The sequence below is a fragment of the Pseudophryne corroboree genome, chromosome 3 (genome assembly GCF_028390025.1).
Source record: "Pseudophryne corroboree isolate aPseCor3 chromosome 3, aPseCor3.hap2, whole genome shotgun sequence".
NCBI classification, from domain to species: Eukaryota; Metazoa; Chordata; class Amphibia; order Anura; family Myobatrachidae; genus Pseudophryne; species Pseudophryne corroboree.
Genome location: NC_086446.1, coordinates 25226259 through 25243574, shown reverse-complemented (window position 1 = coordinate 25243574; position 17316 = coordinate 25226259). Strand labels below are relative to the sequence as shown.

Sequence of the window (17316 nt, the reverse complement as noted above, 5' to 3'; positions counted from 1 at the left end):
GAGCTCTCTCTATCGGGAGATAAACCCTTTTCTGGTCTGTGTCTAGGATCATGCCTAGGCGAGGCAGAGGAGCTGTAGGAACCAACTGCGACTTCGGAATATATAGAATCCAGTCGTGTTGCCGTTTCACTTCCAGAGAAGGTGATACGCTGTCCAGCAACTGCTCTCTTGATCTCGCTTTTATGAGATCATCCAAGTATGTGATAATAGTGACACCTTGCTTCTGCAGGAGCACCATCATATCCCCCATTACCTTGGTGAAATTGGTAATGACAATCCTGTACCGCAATTCTGAGGTACGCCTGATGAGGTGGATAAATGGGGACATGAAGGTATGCATCCCTTATATCCCGATAAAGTCTCCCCCTTTTCAGGCTTGCAATGACCGCTCTTAGCGATTCCATCTTGAACTTGAACCTTTTCAGGTATATGTTCAGGGATTTTAATTCAATATGGGTCTAACCGAACCGTCTGGTTCCGGGATTATAACATGGTCGAATAATAACACCCTCTTGTTGAAGGAGGGGACCCTTGACCACCACCTGTTGAAGATACAATTTACGAATTGCAGTTAACACTGGCTCCCTCTCTTGAGGGGAAGCCCGCCGAGTCCTCGGTGAGGGGGCATCTTCTCACAGTCCAGCCTGTATCCCTGCGACACAATTTCTATTGCCCAGGGATCTAACAGGGAGTGAACCCACTTGTGGCTGAACTTACGAAGGCGTGTCCCCACCGGGCCTTGCTCCGCCTTGTGGAGCCCCAGCGACATGCGGTGGATTTTTGTAGAGGCCGGGGAGGACTTCTGTTCCTGGGGACTAGCTGTGTTGTACAGCTTCTTTCCTCTGCCCCCGGCTCTGACAAGAAAGGACGCACCTCAGACTTTCTTGTTTCTTTATTCGAAAAGCTGCATTTAATAATGTCGTGCTTTCCTAGGCTGTGCAGGAATATAGGGCAAACTAGCAGAATTACCAACTATAGCTGTGGAGACCAGGCCCGAGAACCTTTCTCCACACAATCCTCAGCCTTCCATATGCCTCTTAAGTCGGCATCATCTGTCCAATGTATATTCCACAGGACACGTCAAGCAGAAATCGACATAGCTTTTGTTCTAGGACCCAGTATACTCATGTCCCTTTGGGCATGCTTCATAATTATATATCTATCACTTAAGACAGCATCTTAAAATATTTATATGCATACTAGGGTCTCAATCTCTGCTGATAAGGTAGCTGTCCACGCTGCCACAGCGCTATAAACCCATGCCGACTCAATCGCCGGTCTGGGTAGTATACTAGAATGTGCACGCTATCTGCAGGATCCCTGAGAATAGCTAGTGCTACCTTCTGTGCAAACGGGACACCCTAGGGGAAGATTCCCATCACATCCTGGCCCTAGTGGGGAAAGGATACAGCCTGAGAATTCTCTTGTGGGAAGCTGCCGTCTCTTGTCTGGAGATTCCCGCTCTTTTTCCTCATGAGAGGAGGGAAATTTACCTCAGCTTTCTTCCCCTTAACATGTGTACTCTCGTGTCAGGGACAGATGAGTCATCAGTGATATGCAAATCATCTTTTATTCCAATAATCATATATTGAATATCTTTTAGCCCTCTTGGCTGTAACTTTGCATTATCGTAGTCGACAGTGGAGTTAAACTCTGTGTCGATTTATTTTGGATAGTGAGCATAGAGAGACTCTGAAGGACTCTGTGACATAGGGACAGACCAGGGTAGATTTCCTTTCTGTTCCCTAACCTTTTGTGCAATAATTTTACCTCAGCACTTACACATATCCAAACAGGTATCGGCGTTGTCGACGGAGACACCCTCCCACACACATATCCGCTCTATCACCTCCTTAGAGGAGCCTTTTACCTCAGACATGTCGACACACGCGTACCGACACACCACACACACAGGGGATGCTCTATTTGAAGACAGTTCCCCCACCAGGCCCTTTGGAGAGACAGAGAGAGAGTATGCCAGCACACACCCCAGCGCTATATAATACAGGGATGTACACTATACTGAGTGATTTTTCCCCTATAGCAGCTTATATACACAGTTTTGCGCCTAAATTTATGTGCCCCCCCTCTCTTTTTTACCCTTTGTGTACCAGGATACTGCAGGGGAGAGCCTGGGGAGCTTCCTTCCAGCTGAGCTGTGAAGAGAAAATGGCGCCGGTGTGCTGAGGAAGAAGGCCCCGCCCCCTCAGCGGCGGGCTTCTGTCCTTTTATGTACTTTAATGGCGGGGGTTTTTACACATATACAGTACTAGACTGTATTATGTGTGTTTTTATTGCCAAAAGGTAATCTAATTGCTGCCCAGGGCGCCCCCCCCCCCCCTAGCGCCCTGCACCCATCAGTGACCGGAGTGTGTGGTGTGCTGTGGGAGCAATGGCGCACAGCTGCAGTGCTGTGCGCTACCTTAATGAAGACTGGAGTCTTCAGCCGCCGATTTTCAACTTCTCTTCGGTTCTTCTGGCTCTGCAAGGGGGACGGCGGCGCGGCTCCGGGACCGGACCACCGAGGACTGGGCCTGTGTTCGATCCCTCTGGAGCTAATGGTGTCCAGTAGCCTTAGAAGCCCAAGCTAGCTGCAAGCAGGTAGGTTTGATTCTCTCCCCTCAGTCCCACGTAGCAGTGAGTCTGTTGCCAGCAGATCTCACTGAAAATAAAAAACCTAACAAATACTTTCTTTTCTAGGAAGCTCAGGAGAGCCCCTAGGGTGCATCCAGCTCTGGCCGGGCACAGATTCTAACTGAGGTCTGGAGGAGAGGCATAGAGGGAGGAGCCAGTGCAAACCAGATATAGTACCTAATCTTTCTTTTAAGAGTGCCCAGTCTCCTGCGGAGCCCGTCTATTCCCCATGGTCCTTACGGAGTACCCAGCATCCACTAGGACGTCAGAGAAAACCACTGGTTGCTTTTTCTCCCCAAACATAATACCCTTTTTAGTGGTACCTGGGTTAATGTCAGAAATTTGCAACACATTTTTCATTGCCGTAATCATGCAACGGATAGCCTTAGTGGAATGTACATTAGTCTCGTCGTCGACACTGGAGTCAGACTCCGTGTCGACATCTGTGTCTGCCATCTGAGGTAGCGGGCGTTTTTGAGCCCCTGATGGCCTTTGAGACGCCTGGGCAGGCACGGGCTGAGAAGCCGGCTGTCCCACAGCTGTTATGTCATCGAACCTTTTATGCAAGGAGTTGACACTGTCGGTTAATACCTTCCACATATCCATCCACTCTGGTGTCGACCCCGCAGGGGGTGACAACACATTTATCGGCACCTGCTCCGCCTCCACATAAGCCTTCTCATCAAACATGTCGACACAGCCGTACCGACACACCGCACACACACAGGGAATGCTCTGACTGAGGACAGGACCCCACCAAGTCCTTTGGGGAGACAGAGAGCGAGTATGCTAGCACACACCACAGCGCTATATAAACAGGGATTTACACTACACAAAGTGATTTACCCTATAGCAGCTATAATACACAGTATTGCGCCTAAATTTAGTGCCCCCCCTCTCTTTTTTACCCTATTGAGCCTGGAAACTGCAGGGGAGAGCCTGGGGAGCGTCCTTCCAGCGGAGCTGTGAAGAGGAAATGGCGCCAGTGTGCTGAGGGAGATAGCCCCGCCCCTTTTTCGGCGGGCTTCTCCCGCTCTTTTTATTAATATTATGGCAGGGGATTTTTACATATATATAGTTTATTAGACTATATTATGTGTTTTTTTTGCCATTTTTAAGGTAATCTAATTGCAGCACAGGGCGCCCCCCCCAGCGCCCTGCACCCATCAGTGACCGGAGTATGTGGTATGCATGGGGAGCAATGGCGCACAGCTGCAGTGCTGTGCGCTACCTTAATGAAGACCGGAGTCTTCAGCCGCCGATTTTCTCCTCGGAATCTTCCATCATCTGGCTCTGCAAGGGGGACGGCGGCGCGGGACCGGACGACCGAGGCAGGGCCTGTGTTCGATCCCTCTGGAGCTAATGGTGTCCAGTAGCCTAGAAGCACAAGCTAGCTGCAAGCAGGTAGGTTTGCTTCTCTCCCCTAAGTCCCTCGTAGCAGTGAGTCTGTTGCCAGCAGATCTCACTGAAAATAAAAAACCTAATAAATACTTTCTTTACTAAGAGCTCAGGAGAGCCCCTAGTGTGCAACCAGCTCGAGCCGGGCACAGATTCTAACTGAGGTCTGGAGGAGGGGCATAGAGGGAGGAGCCAGTGCACACCAGTAGATCTAATTCTTTCTTAGAGTGCCCAGTCTCCTGCGGAGCCCGTCTATTCCCCATGGTCCTTACGGAGTTCCCAGCATCCACTAGGACGTCAGAGAAAACTGTATTACCCCATTCTGATCATCTTGTGGACATCAGACGGGAACTCTGGTCTAATCCAGGGAAGAAATTCCCTCTGCCTAATTGGGCCTTGGCTCGCTATCCTCTCCCTGCAGAGTTATGTAACAAATGGGAGACTCCACCCCTGGTGGATTCTCACGTCACCTGCCTTGTGGTGTCGTCTACTCTGCCTGTCACCACTGTCACCTCACTGAAGGAACCGAGAGATAGCGTGTAAAGGGATGCCTGAAGTTTATTTACTCCCTTACTGGAGCCATTCATAGACCCACTATAGATGTCTCCTGGGCTGCAAAAAGTATTGAGGCATGGGTGCAGGCATTAGAGGAAGAGCTGCCCAAGGATATATCTGACAATGCCAGATAATACCTGTCTCACATTACCACCGCCACCTATTACATTCAGGAGGCGTCCTCTGAGGCGGGTGTATTGGCAGCCAAGGTGTCGACTACGTCTGTCCAGGCTCGTCACATACTGTGGTTAAGGTTGTGGAAAGTGAACCTAGACTCCAAAAAGACCTTGGAGGTACTCCCCTTTACTGGGGACATTTTGTTTGGGGAAGACCTGAATAAAATTGTGTCTGAATTAACAGCTGCTAAGACAGCATTTCTCCCCACTGCACAGAAGACAAAGAGTACCACTTTTCGTTCCTTTCGGCCTCAAGGGAAAGCAAAAGGCCAGGCATACCCGAGACAATCTCGTGCTCCCAAAACCACAAATCCCAAGGCAAAACAATCCTGGATGACCCGTCAGCCTTACTCAAAACATGACAAGCCTGCTGCATGATGGGACGGGCCTCCCTCTGGGGGATCCCAGGGTGGGAAGCAGACTACTACAGTTTACCCAAGTCTGGTTCAGACGCATGGGTACTGGAAGTTGTCTCTCAAGTGTACGCTGTCTTGTTCAAGAGACGTCCCCCTCGCTAGTTCTGCACTACAGCCCTCGCTTCGGATCTGTTAAAGGTGCAAGCTATACAAACTGAGGTGAGTTCCCTCCTGAGTACAGGAGTGGTTGTGCCGGTACCTCAGTCCCAGAGAGGCAGAGGTTATTACTCGACCCTGTTTCTGGTCCAGAAACCCAATGAGTCCTTCTGGCCTATACTAAATCTCAAATCAATGAACAAGCTTGTGAGAGTGCCCAGGTTTCGTATGGAAACACTGCGCTCCATTGTACTGGCTATGGAACCTGGAGACTATATGGTATCCCTGGATATACAGGACGCATACCTGCATATTCCTATTGCCATGTCGCATCAGCAGTTCCTGCAGTTTGTTATTGGCAACCTTCACTACCAATTCCAGGCTCTGCCATTTGGACTGGCTACGGCTCCTCGGATCTTCACCAAGGTCATGGCTGTGATGACAGCCCATCTCCGTCCCAGGGAGTCAGAATCCTGCTGTATCTGGACAACCTGCTGATTCTGACAAATTTCCACAAAGTCCTCCTCAGTCATCTGCAATGGACGGTGAAAGGGTTAAAGCTCGTCTCTGCTTCAATGTCATAGAATTGCTTGTGTTATAGAACTTAATGTTCCAGCACATTCCTTGCTACTGTCCTTGTCTCTTATCTTTTTTATACCGTGTGAACAACCTCCCTATTTGAAATACAAACTTGCCCATATATGCATATCCTTCCACTGCGGCAGTTCCTAGCCAATCATGTTATGTTAGCCCCTTTTTGTGTTCTGTCCAATTAGTTATTGACTTGGGATATACACGCCCTAAATCCTTTCTTTTATATACTTTTGTTAAACGAACAATAAACAGTGTGAATCTTTACTGCTTGTGTTGTGCATGTAACTTGTGGCTAAAGGTTTACACTCACGGACGTCTGAGAGGCCATCACATCGAGGGTTAAAGAATATAGGGGCAATCCTTTCAAGTGGGGGCTCCGTCCGCGATTCAGTGGTCGTCCCCGAATGGTAAGATAGAGAATTTATTGTCTGTCTTTGCCATACGGGATTGCGGTCATACACTGAAGCTGAATCCGTGTCAGTGTTCTGGGAACACGTGACCAAACATCTTTAATGTCTGGGACTTAAAGATACGTCTGAGAAGGGACCAGGGGTCCAAGCGCAATTCTCCAAAGACGTTAGTATCTGGGATACTTAAAATAGACCTGGGAGTCTATACGTAACGTAGAGAATACCTCGATTTGATCGTCTATATATTCTTGTATGTTTGTAGTGAGATAAGTTCTTATATTTGGTCCAGACGGCTGGTAAGTTTTCGTCTGCCAGATATCTTTACTCAAACACTTTTCCTGCTTCCTGTTTAAAACGCTGTATTTTTCTGACATCTTGTACGAATGGTAAGTATCGTACACGTCAAAAGATTTCATGTTCTCACTATACAGATAATATTGTGATATTGTCAATGACTAATTAACTGGTTAGCTGATGCATGTATAGTAGAGTGTTGTAAATTTTAGATATTTTCTTTTAAAGTTGTACTGTTGATTTATATTACTGTCTGACAATGGGCTCTAGTCAGAGTAAAAAAAAACTACATATCCCCCGCCCCTCCCTGGTGAGACATGCAAGATGTATGTCGCCCGCAACTCTACCTCAGAGTATTACTTAGTTAACCCATGGGTGGATAATTTAGCGGGATGGACAGAGAAAGCAGGACAGGACCCATTCCTACGGGAAGGCAGTAATTACCTTTTCTATATGGAGGATTAAAAAAAATGTCAGTTCCCAACAGCACAGAAGCGAAGAAGTGAGAAACTGTAAATCTTTGAAAACCCTCTCCCTCCCCCTTACATTCCAATATATCCTGCGCTCGGAGACACAGATCTCTTGGCAGCAGTAACCCTTTCACACCAGATGGGATCGCCTCCAACTCCACTGCTGGAGGGTGCGTCCACTAGCTCTATCCCTAACGCACCAGTAACCCAGAGTTTAGATAATAGTAAAACACTGTCCCAAGCCCACTATTACCCTCGATGGCTGTATATCTTATTTGCGCGAAGCTTGCAAAGGACGCAGCTATACACATATGAAGGAAGTCTTTAAAACCCGTGCTCCTTTGCCTGTGCTTTTTTGCCTGTCGCTGTAGCTTGTAAACAGAAACCTTCGGAGTCTGTTACTGAGTTTTGGAAAAGGTTTAAGGACTGCTGGACAGATGACGCTGGCTTACCTTTGCTTAACTCAGAAAGCTTACTCATTTCCACCTTCATTAACAACCTTCTACCTTCTGTCATAGTTTCTGTTAAGCAAAATGTCTCTTCCTGGACTTCTGATAGTACGATAGATTTTGAAAAAAAACATTTATATGAGAAAGAGGCTGCAGGGTGTTTTGATGTAAAGAAACCTGCACCCACTCATAACTATCAGAACTCCAGACGCTTTGACAGACAGAACCAACCCCGCAGTCAGGGAAAGATTCACCTCTGCTGCCACTTATTATAAATGGAAGTAAAATTCCCTTTTTAGTGGACAGCGGTGCAACAACCAGTGTTTTGTGTTCTGACCTATGCAGTATCCCCTCTCACCAGAAAAGATAGAAGGTCTCCGCCCCATGATACAGCAATTCTTACAACAGGGTATTCTCAGACATATTGTATCACCATACTGTACTTCTGTGAACCCTGTTGCCAAAGCTGATGGCAGTATAAGATTTGTACAGAATCTCAGAGCGATCAATCAGTTAATTGTCCCAATTGCACCAATTGTCCCAGATGTAAACTCACTCATTTCTGCAATCCCTGCAGATGCTGCGTTCTTCTCTGTAATTGATTTGAAGAATGCCTTTTTCAGCATACCTGTAGATTCACAGACACAATTACTTTTTGCCTTTTCTTTTGAGGGTAAACAACTTACCTGGTGCAGATTATTGACGCACCTGTTGTCTCCAGGCCACATTGGGGCCCTGGCAACCTCACCATGGTTCAGTCCTGCTACAGTATGCAGATGATCTGCTGCTCTGTAGTCAAACTGAGGAGGCCTGCCGAGAGGATGGTGTTTCATTACTAAACTGGCTTTGTGAATGTGGACACAAGGTGTCCAAAACAAAAATGCAATGGTGTAAAAAGCATGTTGATTACTTAGGTTTTGTGCTCACTCAGGGAGAGAGGAAAATCAGTCCACAACGCATACAGTCTGTATTGGGCCTGGTCACCCCAACTACCCAGAAGGAACTACTGTCCTTCCTGGGTATGGTAAATTACTGCAGACAGTGGATTTCTGATTGCTCTTATTATGATAACATTTTGAGACAAGCCACACTGAAGGACAAACCTAAAACTGTACAATGGTCACAAGAAATGTTAACTGCATATGAAAGTTTAAAATGTATGTTGATGAAAAGTCCGGCACTTGGCCTCCCCAATTATGTACTACCTTTCCATCTATATGCAAGGGACAATTGTAAAACCATGGCGGGGGTGCTCACACAGTTTCATGGAGGGAAGTTGCGCCCCGTGGCATTTTTTTTCCAAAGTCATGCCAGTGTCTGTGCAAGGTATGCCTGCCTGCCTCAGGGCTTTGGCAGCCTGTGCAATGGTTGCAGAAATGGCCACTACCCTCACTTTAGGCCACATCACAGTACTCCACACCACACATGATGTCCTGGCAATACTTAAAGGCTTGCACACACAGCACATGTCAGCACAACGCCTTAGTGGATATGAAGTACTCCTTTTGAGTAACCCTACCCTTACCATCAAGTACACTGCTAGTTCTTCTGGCCCTGCACCCATTCTCAATGCCCTTTTAGGCTTGAAAGGTCCCGAGGATGAACCACCCGACCTACATGACTGTGCTGCTTCCATTGAAGCTGAAACTTCTCCCAGACTTGACATGTCTCCCGTTCCCATACCAGGCGCAGACATAGTTTTTGTTGACGGCTCCTGTAGTAGGCCCAATGACAATACATACCAGGCTGGCTATGCCATTGTCACCCTCCCTGACACTGTGTTGGAAACCCTGCCAATACCTTATCAGTCCGCGCAAGCTGCAGAACTCATTGCACTCACTAGAGCATGTCCCTCCCTTGACAACGTCCATCTGCTCACTCAACTTCAAGCTGCTGCGACTAATACTGATCTCTCCGACTGGACTTACCCAATTCTGCAGAAAAAATCCTAAATCAGGATTAATCTGCAAAGAGGGGAAACCCTGTATACCCCAGTCCAGTGCCCCTTTGCTCGTTGCCCAGTGCCGTGGTGTTGGTCACCGTGGTGAAGCCACAACACTCCTCCTACTAACCAATGATTTTTATGTTACTAATGCCAAATCACTTGTGGACCAGTATGTTAGCAGATGCATCACTTGCCTCAGGAACAACCCTAACAACCCTAATAAAGCTAAACACCAGCATCTTGAATACCCCACCACCCCTTTTACACACTTACAAATTGATTTTACCCATATCCCTGGTACAGGTAAACAAGAATATGCCCTGGTCATTGTAGATATGTTCTCCCGCTGGCCAGAAGTATTCCTAACTAAGTCAGAGGATGCCAAGACAGTAGCAAGAATCCTAACACAGAAAATCATCCCTAGATGGGGGTGCCCCCTGCAAATAAATAGTGATAAAGGCTCAGCCTTTACAGCCAAAATCACACAGGCCTTAGTAAAAGCTCTGCAGGTGGAGTGGAAGTTTCACATCCCGTACCACCTGCAGAGTTCAGGGGTCGTAGGAAGAATGAATAGGACCCTCAAAGACAAACTAAGGAAGGCCACAGGAGGTACCTTCCACAAATGGAAGCAGGTCCTTCCCATTGTCCTAGCAGAAATCAGAATGACCCCACAGAAAACTCTAGGATACTCACCCTTTGAACCCTTTGAAATACTAATGGGTAGACCCTTCCCCACACCCTGGGCTAAGAAACCGTTGATGATACAGGAAGGAGATCTAGAATTTATAAGGGAAGAGTATGTCAGGGCCCTCATAACCAAACTTGATGAAATTGAACATGAGGTTGTTTGTAAAAACCCTTTGAATCCACAGGAACCTACACACCCCTTTAAAGTCGGAGACAGAGTCGTGGTGAAGGTGCTCCCCAGGAACAAGAGCCCAGGAGACTTCACCTATGGTCCAGAGACAGAGGTCGTAGCAGTTACCCGAACAGCAGTCCTGACAGAGGAAAGTCCTACCTGGATCCATGCATCCCGAGTAAAAAAGGTTCCTAGACCAGACCTAGAGAGGGAAGCAAGTGATTCCAGTGAGGTACGAACCGGGGCAGACAGCCCTGACCTCCCACCTAGCGAAGACAGAAGACCAGAGGAGGATGAAGAAAATGCCCCCTATCTTTACCCTGGGGACTATCTTGATAGCCCTACTGGCCCATTTTCCCCTCTCAATGACTGAGGTTGATATAACTCAGAATAAGGGAAACTGACACTATGGTATAACTCTTCCACCACATACAGCGCAACCTACATACTAGATTATTTCCAATTCCCCCAACTAGCTGCTGTCCAAAAGTCTGTTGACTACCAGATCCGCGCTGACACCACAGACAACCTAAGCCCCGAGGTACCCTATATTTGCGTTACAGGCCATAACTGGGGAAATGATTGCAGCTCATGGTCCGCGGCTGCCTGGAACACAGGTACCCCATGGGGCTATAAGCCCGCTGAAGCCTTAGATGAAAAGGATGAACACGGAACATCATTAACTCAACGATTAACCCTTCTTAAAATGCCCAACAATTACTGCAACTCCCGCTCAGGCTAAAAATTGCGCCATTGGTGTGCAGAAAGACGTAAGCTTTGCAAGAATCATATAGTATAACAATAATGATTCTAAGAGGGGATTGAAAGGGTTAAAGCTCGTCTCTGCTTCAATGTCATAGAATTGCTTGTGTTATAGAACTTAATGTTCCAGCACATTCCTTGCTACTGTCCTTGTCTCTTATCTTTTTTATACCGTGTGAACAACCTCCCTATTTGAAATACAAACTTGCCCATATATGCATATCCTTCCACTGCGGCAGTTCCTAGCCAATCATGTTATGTTAGCCCCTTTTTGTGTTCTGTCCAATTAGTTATTGACTTGGGATATACACGCCCTAAATCCTTTCTTTTATATACTTTTGTTAAACGAACAATAAACAGTGTGAATCTTTACTGCTTGTGTTGTGCATGTAACTTGTGGCTAAAGGTTTACACTCACGGACGTCTGAGAGGCCATCACATCGAGGGTTAAAGAATATAGGGGCAATCCTTTCAGACGGTAACCTTCCTGCAAGCCCACGGGTGGCTTATCAATTGGAAGAAGTCCTCGCTGGTCCCAGCTCAGAGCATCGTGCACCTGGGGACACTCCTGGACACACACAGTCAGAGACTGTTTCTGTCTCAAGAAAAAGTCCTGAAGCTTCAGGACAGGATACGATGCTTCCTTCATCGCCCCAGAGAGTCGATACACTCGGCGATGCAAGTACTTGGCCTGATGGTGTTAGCATTCGACATGGTAGAGAACACTCAATTTTATTCTCGCCCACTTAAGAGGTTAATACTTTCCAAGTGGGACTGCCTGCCTCATCGGATCCGATATCACATGATTTCTTTGACTCCGGAGGTTCGTCTGTCGCTGACCTGGTGGCTCCAGGAACAGCAATTGAGCAGGGGCCGTCCCTTCTGGGTCCTGCTGACAACGGACGCCAGTCTGACGGGATGGGGAGCAGTGTTAGAGCAACACTCTTTTCGTGGTCGCTGGAACAAGGAGGAATTAGTCCTCCCAATAAACATTCTAGAGCACTATCTCTCACCCTGCCCCTAGTACAGAACAGGCCTGTTCAAGTACGATCAGACAATGCCACCACGGTGGCATACATAAACCATCAAGACGGCAATCAACGCCGCATGCCAATGATGGAAGTATCAAAAATCCTTCCTTGGGCGGAACGTCATCTGCCAGCCATATCGGCAGTGTTCACTCCGGGTGTCCTGAACTGGGAAGCAGACTTCCTCAGTCACCAGGACAAGCATGCCGGAGAGTGGAGTCTTCATCTAGAAGTCTTTCAACTCCTAGTGTACCTGTGGGGTCTACTGGACGTAGACCTCATGGCATCTCGACACAATCACAAGATTCTGGTCTTCAGATCAAGGAACAGGGATCTTCAAGCAGCGTTCACGGATGCACTGGCGGTTCCATGAAACTTCCGGCTGCCGTACATGTTCCCTTCAATGTCACTCCTGCCCAGGGTACTATGGAAGTTCAAACAAGAAGGGGGTATACTACTTCTAGTTGCTCCAGCATGGCGCAGACGGCATTGGTTCTCATACCTGCAGGGTCTGTCGACATCTCCTTCTACTTCCTCAACGCCCAGTCCTCCTCATACAGGGCCCTTGTCTTTACCCAGATCTGGCCAGACATGCTTTGACGGTGTGCCTCTTGAAGCATCACTCCTGAGGGCCAAAGGATTCTCCGAGGTGGTTATAAAAACTATGTTAAAGGCCCGCAAACCGGCATCTGCCCGGATTTATTACAGAGTCTGGAATTCTTACTTCACCTGGTGTGCCGATAAGAATTATGATGCATACAGATTCAGTACTTCCAGAATTCTGGCTTTTCTGCAACAAGGCTTGGAAATAGGCCTTTGTCTGGCCTCCCTCAAGGTTCACATATCTACCTTGTCGGTTTGGTTTCAGAGGAAAATTGCATCTATACCTAACGTTCATACATTCACTCAGGGTGTATTGCGGATTCAGCCTCCCTATGTCTCTCCTGTGGCTCCATGGGATCTAACTGTTGTACTACATGCCCTGCAAGAGTCTCCATTCGAACCTCTTAAATCGGTGGACCTTAAATGGCTCACGGCCAAGGTCCTGTTCTTGCGGGCTATTGCCTGTGCAAGATGGGCGTCGGACTAAGGCGCTCTGTCCTACCCTTTTTGATATTTCGCCGTGACCGGGCAGTTCTACAAACTCGCCCAGGTTATTTGCCTAAGGTGGTGTCATCTTTTCACCTTAACCAAAAGATTGTGGTTCCGGCCTTTATCTCTTCGGACTTGTCTCCCAAAGAATGTACTTTGGATGTGGTAAGGGCTCTCCGTATCTATGTGGAGAGGACTGCCTCTATCAGGAGGTCAGATACCCTCTTTGCACTGTTTGGTTTCCACAAACGTGGCTGGCCTGCAAATAAGCAGACCTTGGCTAGATGGATTAGAATGGTGATTGCACAAGCTTATACGCAGGCTGGACTCCCAGCTCCTGCTGCTATTAATGCCCATTCTACTCAGTCTGTTGGAGCTTCTTGGGTGGCCTGCCGTGGCGCATCCGCTGAAATATTGGTTCTATGCCTTTGATACTTTCACCTTCCAGGATGCCGGATTCTTATATATGCTAAGGCGCATCCCCTCCCTTGAGGAACTGCTTTAGGACATCCCAGATGTTTCCCTGTGGAAACCAATGTAACCTGCTGCAGAAAAGGAGAGTTATGGTAGACTTACCATTGTTAACACTCTTTCTGCGAGGTACATTGGGTTCCACAGGGCGCCCACCCTGACGCATCTAGCTTCTATGGGTTTGTATGGCATTAGCTGCTGGTACCTTCTCCTGTCGTGAGAACGTGGTTCTATGTGACTAACATCTGTTATCTCTTTCACCTGCTTCTGCATTGGACTGGTTAACAAAACTGAGCTCCCAGTGCCTGGAGCCAGGGTTATAGAGGAGGCCCCAATGCATCCTGGGACAGCCTAAAGCTTTAGCCTGTTGGTGCCTCTGGATCAAGATCCATCTCTTCACCCCGATGTTTCCCTGTGGAACCCAATGTACCTCGCAGAAAGAGAGTTAACAATGGTAAGTCTACCATAACTCTTTTCCTCTATTACATGTATTAGACTGCCATTCTATACCTGCTGTTATTATTTTGATGTATGAATTTCTGAATTACTCTGTATCAGCTGCTAGTAATCAGCCTATTAAAGGGGTTTAAATAGAGCCATTGATAAGACTGAGGATCACTTCTGATGAAGATGGGTGGCTGTGCCCAGGGAAATGCGTCAAGCCTGCCAACCTGCCTACACATATCTTCTCTGAACCCTGAGGATCCAGATATGGACTATTGCTAATTGACTCTGGTGAGCTTTGGACAACTTAACTTTGTGATTACAGCATACAACTGGAACCCTTGTGGGTACCGCACAGCAAGCGTGCGTGCTGCTCTGAGTGACTGTGTCTGGACATTGCAAACAACCACGATCGGGTAATACCAGCTATTTCTAGTGGCCCTTTGGGAATAGGGCTCTCAGTCTAAGTCCGGGATCCTACTACAGATTTATATGTGGCAGAATAATCATTTGGTATCCTCCCAAACATGTGACTCCCGTCGTTCAACATTCTCGGGGAATCAGTGAGGCATCTCATCCTTATTAGTAAACACTCAGTGGTCTAGGAGTAACTATAATCTATATATAAATGCGAAAGCACTCACTCACTGACTCCCTCCCTCACTCATCACTAATTCTCTAACTTCCCGATACGTCAGGAAGATGAAATGTAACATAGTTATTCTTCAGGTGGGAAGTAGGAAACTAAGTAATTAGAATTTGAATAAACCTCCCCTAAGGGGATGAAACGTTGAAATAATGATGTATCGTGAACGGACAACCGGATCACAATTTGTAGAATCCAGTGTGTAGAATGTTTATAAACTACAAAAATGGTCCAGTCACTTTTTACCGTATCTGCTACGGGTGCTCCTCGGGTAACGCCAAGAACCATGGATTAATATTTACTTACATTAAGACGTCTCAAATTTACATCTCTATAGATTTACCAAATTAACACTCAATTATATGTTCAACCGTGATAATCAGAATCTCCCGTGTGAAGAACAGCTAGTAATTATAATAAACACCACAGAGCACACGTGTAACATAGATATAAAGCACCGAAAGATAGATAAATCCTCCTCTATCCAGGGCAGTCGAGAGCCGGGCTGGGCCCAGGTGCTTTTCAGTGGCGTGGCCTAATCACACGAGGTGTGGCCATGCATCCTTAGAAAAAATACCATTTTTTTTTTATTTTAACTGCCACCATGGCCACACACTAGCCCAGCACACAGTGTGCTGGGCTGAGGAGAAAAGCTGCAGCTACTGCTGCAAGGTAAGGGGGAGGAAGCTCGGGGCCCCTCTATTAGACCTGGGTAATTTGTACCCTCTTTCCCCCCTCTCTCGGCGCCATTGCCTGTATCCCCCATGTCATACAGCCCTGGGCAAACATTAGACTCCCCAGTGACTGTCACACAATGCTGTACTGCTAAATGTTTACACTGCACACTTCAGGGGCAGTAGTCTGGGTCCTATGACGCACTTATACCAGAGCCGCAACTAGGGGGGGGGTTAGGGGGGCACGCAACCTGGGCGCGGAATGAGAGAGGGCGCCGGCGGTAAGCGGAAAAATGCAGTGTAGGACGGCGCAGGGGTGAAGTCGCGCCTCCCCGCTCCGCTGCGCCAGGATTCTCCACAGAGTCTGCTTCCCGGAAACACAGAGGCGCCACTTCACACTCACATAATCATCTGCTAGCGCTGTGTGTGTGTGACGGCCATCTTCAGAAACGGAGAGGACAGGGCCCTGACTGATCATCACTAGAAGTGTGTAAAGGTAGGGAGAGGCGGACAGCTATATATGTATAATATGTGTGTGTGCAGTGTTGTACTTTAACCTAGTGTGTGTGTGCAGTGTAACCCTGAGAGTGTGTGTGTGTGTGTGTGTGTGTGTGTTGGAGCAGTGCTGTGTAACCCTGTGTATATGTGTGCTGGAGCAGTGCAGTGTAACCCTGTGTATGTATGTTGGAGCAGTACAGTGCAACCCTGTGTGTATGTGTGCTGGAGCAGAGCAGTGTAACCCTGTGTGTATGTGTGCTGGAGCAGAGCAGTGTAACCCTGTGTGTATGTGTGCTGGAGCAGAGCAGTGTAACCCTGTGTGTATGTGTGCTGGAGCAGAGCAGTGTAACCCTGTGTGTATGTGTGTTGGAGCGGTGCAGTGTAACCCTGTGTGTATGTGTGCTGGAGCAGAGCAGTGTAACCCTGTGTGTATGTGTGCTGGAGCAGAGCAGTGTAACCCTGTGTGTATGTGTGTTGGAGCGGTGCAGTGTAACCCAAATGACTGCCTTGCCCCGGGTGACAGAAACCCTAGTTTCGGCCCTGCTTATACGTCACACTGCTCTAATTACTATATGTTATAAATGCCTCAATTGGGGAGTTTGGGATCATTTTGGTCTCTGTATAGAAATAATAACAGGACACCACAGGCCGCCCCCCTCTCTTATTATAATAATAACAGAACACCGCACACCTGTATAATAATAAAAGGACACAACAGGCTGCTCCCCCTATATAATAATAACAACAACAACAACAGGACACAACAGGCTGCTCCCCCTGTATAATAAAAATAATAATAACAACAACAGGACACTACAGGCTGCTCCCCCTGTATAATGACAGGACACCACAGGCTGCTCCCCCTGTATAATAATGACAGGACACCACAGGCTGCTCCCCCTGTATAATAATAATAGGACACCACAGGCTGCTCCCCCTGTATAATAATAATAATAATAATAATAATAATAATAACAGGACACCACAGGCTGCTCCCCCAGTATAATAATAATAATAATAATAACAGGACACCACAGGCTGCTCCCCCAGTATAATAATAATAATAACAACAACAACAACAACAACAACAACAACAACAGGACACTACAGGCTGCTCCCCCTGTATAATAATGATGACAGGACACCACAGGCTGCTCCCCCTGTATAATAATAATAATAATAATAATAATAATAACAACAACAACAACAGGACACTACAGGCTGCTCCCCCTGTATAATAATAATAACAGGACACCACATGCTGCTCCCCTTGTATAATTATAATAATAAAAGGACACAACAGGCTGCTCCCCCTGTATAATAACAGGACACCACATGCTGCTCCCCCTGTATAATAATAATAACAACAACAACAACAACAGGACACTACAGGCTGCTCCCCCTG

General features: G+C 47.3%; 1 protein-coding gene across 1 annotated transcript in view; it reads right to left on the bottom strand.

Annotated features, from left to right (window-relative positions):
• LOC135057093 (zinc finger protein 268-like) overlaps nt 1-17316 on the bottom strand; it is a 189224-nt gene that overhangs the window by 38820 nt on the left and 133088 nt on the right. The window lies entirely within an intron of this gene.